The sequence below is a fragment of the Dama dama genome, chromosome 23 (genome assembly GCF_033118175.1).
Source record: "Dama dama isolate Ldn47 chromosome 23, ASM3311817v1, whole genome shotgun sequence".
In the NCBI taxonomy this organism is placed as follows: domain Eukaryota; kingdom Metazoa; phylum Chordata; class Mammalia; order Artiodactyla; family Cervidae; genus Dama; species Dama dama.
The window spans coordinates 40,983,535-40,987,261 of record NC_083703.1 but is presented as its reverse complement, the minus strand read 5'-3'; the positions used below and the strand labels follow the sequence as shown (position 1 = coordinate 40,987,261).

General features: G+C 45.1%; 1 pseudogene; it reads left to right on the top strand.

Moving 5' to 3' along the window:
* The first annotated feature begins 226 nt into the window (after window positions 1-226).
* On the top strand, window positions 227-1,515 carry LOC133044252 (S-phase kinase-associated protein 2-like; annotated as a pseudogene).
* The last annotated feature ends 2,212 nt before the right edge of the window (window positions 1,516-3,727 follow it).

Below are 3,727 nucleotides of genomic sequence, written 5' to 3'. Positions count from 1 at the left end.
CTTTACCATCTGAGCTAAAGCAGAGGATGGGGGTGGGGAGGGAGGCATGTCTCTCTCCCAACCCAGGAAGGCCCCGAAGGGTACTTCTTGGTTACAATTTCTGCTCCTCCCTACCTTTCTTTGGTACTCCTGTCAACTACAAATTGGCACTTGCTATCTACTTATCTATTTGGTACGCCTCTACAGGCCAAAGTGGGAATCCGGGAGGCAGGCACCTCTGCAATTAATGAGCACATTTAAAACTCCCCAACCTGCAGACACCACACACAGGAAACACTTCCAGGAGATACCCGACCAGAGTACCAGTGCTACCACCAGTTTCACGTGGGGATGGGATTCTAGCAAGACTTCTGAACTGCTTTCAGGCATGGAGGTCTCCACCCTGGAGAAGGAGGAGATGGACAGTGAGAACATCCCCCAGGAACTGCTTTCAAACCCACGAAAACGGCTGAAAAGCAAACGGAATGACAAGGACTTTGCGATTATCCACAGACCTAAGCTAAACCGAGAGAACTTTCCAGCTGTTTCTTGAGACTCCCTTCCAGATGAGCTACTCTTAGGAATCTTTTCCTCTCTGTTCTTCCCTGAAATCCTGAAAGTCTCCAGCATTTGTTAAGAGACGGCATTATCTAGAATTTGATGAGTCTCTCTGGCAGACTGTAGACCTCACAGGCAGAAACCTCTACCCAGATGTGGTTGGTCGGCTTCTGTCCCGACGGGTGGTTCCCTTCCGCTACCCATGATCATTTATGGACCAATTGTTAGTTGAATATTTCAGCCTTTTTTGTCTACAGCACCTGGACCTGTCGGACTCAGTGATCGATGTGTCTACCCTCCATGGCCTTCTGTCTCATTGCTTCAAGTTGCAGAATCTCAGCCTGGAAGGCTTCCAGCTTTCTGATCCCATTGTCGATAATCTTGCTAAGAACACAGATTTTCTGCAACTCAACCTTTCTGGGTGTTCTGGATTCTCTGAATCTGCCCTGAAGACTTTGCTGAGCAGCTGTTCCAGATTGGGTGAGCTGAAACTCTCTTGGTGCTTTGACTTCACTGAAAAGCATGTATAGGTGGCTATCGCACACATGTCAGAGACCATCATCCAGCTGAATCTCAGCAGGCACCGGAAGAATCTGCAGAGATCAGGTGTCTCTACCTCAGTTGGAAGATGTCCCAGTCTTGTCCACCTAGACTTAAGCGATAGTGTCATGCTGAAAAATGACTGCTTTCTAGAATTTTACCAACTCAACTACCTCCAACATAGCACTCAGTCAGTGCTATGACATAATACCTGAAACTTTACTTGAACTTGGAGAAACTCCCACACTAAAAACACTATAAATAGTCTTTGGAATCATGCCTGATGGTACCCCTCAACCGTTAAAGGAAGCCCTCGCTCATCTACAGATTAATTGCCCCCATTTCACCACCATCTCCATGCTGACCATTGGCAACAAGAACCAAGGGATATGGGGCATCAAATGCTGACTGTCACTGGAGAAGGCCAGTTGTCTATGAAGCATGTATTGCAAGATGGTGTCTCCTCTTTTCTTTGAACAGGAAAAGTAGGCAGGAAGCCCAACTGTGGAGAGCTCAGCTATTTTTATTCTTGGTTTTCCGTTGCTTTCCTTCTACAAGTATATTAGAGAACCACTGGAGAGAGAAAACTATGAATTGTTGCTTTTTGGAAATGGTTATGAAAGCTTTTATCACTGCTATCCCCTTAAAAGCCTAAACTCTATGCTTTTTGAAATTTTAGGGAGAGTGAGCCTTTAATTTCAAGATAGCTTAAATAGCAAAATTTGAACCACGTTTTCCAAGCGCTCTTCTTAGTAAATCTATTTAGAATCAGGCTTAAAAATCACCACCAGCAAATCATTTTCATAGCCTATATGGCAACTGAACTTTCTTCTATTTAATTTTTCAGCACTGCTTTATTGTAAGACATAGGTTGCAAAAAATAATAAGCTATTTGTATTGTAAGCTGAGCAGAATGAGAATCAGAGTAGATTTGCAGCAATCTCTTCTGAGGATAGCAAGAAAAATAGACATCTCAACTATGCCTTTAGATTTGCAATCAGGTTGATGGAAACCAATAGTCCCAGGTCATTCACCTTAAAACCTAAATAAAGGAAGAAATAATCAGCCAACCAGAGGTGTAGAATTGGTATAGAAGTTAAAGGCTCAAGAGACAGTTTTCTATGACAGGTTAACCTGGGGTATCCTCTAATGCCCATTAATGGAGTCCCCTTTAGGTACAGTTGGGAAGGTCCCCTGGAGGAGGAAATGCCAACCCACTCCAATATTTTTGCCTAGAGAATTCCATGGACAGAGAAGCCTGGTGGGTTACAGTCCATGGGGTCACAAAGATTCAGACACGACTGAGGGACTAATACTAATCTACTCATCTACCTCTACAAAGATTAAATCATGTGCTGCTGCAGCTGCTGACCTTCAACACCCCATGAAAGGAGTTCAGGGTGGAGAACAGAAATGAGGCCCTCAGTCCTGGGGGCAGGTGGGGACTGGCAGGACACATCTTCAGACAGATATTTCCAGGAGCTGATTTTAGGAGCCCAATTCTTGTATCTCCCCATATCTAGAAAAAGCACTGAAATCATCCATGGTGAAGATGTGACTAGCAAAGACTTCCCAAGACCAGTAGAAATCTTCTGGAAAAATATATGCTTGATGGTATGTACTTCCCCGTTCACCAAAAGTCACATGTATACTGACCTTCCCCCCCACCTCTTGAGAGCAGTTTCTCAGATAGCTCATTTTGCCTCAAGTAAAACTTAGCTTGTAACTCTCACGTTGTGCATTTTTTAACAGCCTTTTTAAAAAAATTAGATAGTGATTTATTTATTTGGTTGCACCAGGATCTTTAGTTACAGCATGCGAACTCTTAGTTGCAGTATGTGGGATCCCATTCCCTGATTAGTGATCGAACCTGGGCCCCCAGCAGTGGGAGTGTGGGGCCTTAGCCCCTGGGCCATCAGGGAAGCCCCTGTGCATTTTTAAAAAGTTGATACTCCTCAATTTTGAGGAGAGCAAGTTTTGAACAAGAAAAGGAATGAAGGGTCTCTGTAGAGGTACAGTCCCTGTTGGGTTACAGTCCCACAGGTTGAGGGCTCAGTCCCCCAAGACTGTCCTCCTCTGAGACTTCAGAGGCCACCTAAAGGCCTGGCCATCACCTGTGCTTCTGACCCAGGGGCTGTAGATCATAAGTGCCCATGACTGCCTCCTCAGGAGGTCATTAATTTGCTAGGGTAGCTCACAGAACTCAGAGAAGCATTTTACTTACTAGCTTATCAGTTCAGTTCAGTTCATTTTAGTCACTCAGTCATCTCTGACTGTTTGCGACCCCATGGACTGCAGCATGCCAGGCCTCCCTGTCCATCACCAACTCCCAGAGTTTACCCAAACTCATGTCCACTGAGTTGGTGATGCCATCCAACCATCTCATCCTCTCTTGTCCCCTTCTCCTCCTGCCGTCAATCTTTCCCAGCATCAGGGTCTTTTCCAAGGAGTCAGTTCTTTGCATCAGGTGGCCAAAGTATTGGAGTTTCAATTTCAGCCTCAGTCCTTCCAATGAATATTCAGGACTGATCTCCTTTAGGATGGACTGGTTGGATCTCCTTGCAGTCCAAGGGAGTCTCAAGAGTCTTCTCCAACACTCCGGTTCAAAAGCATCAATTCTTCGGCTCTCAGCTTTCTTTACTAGCTTATC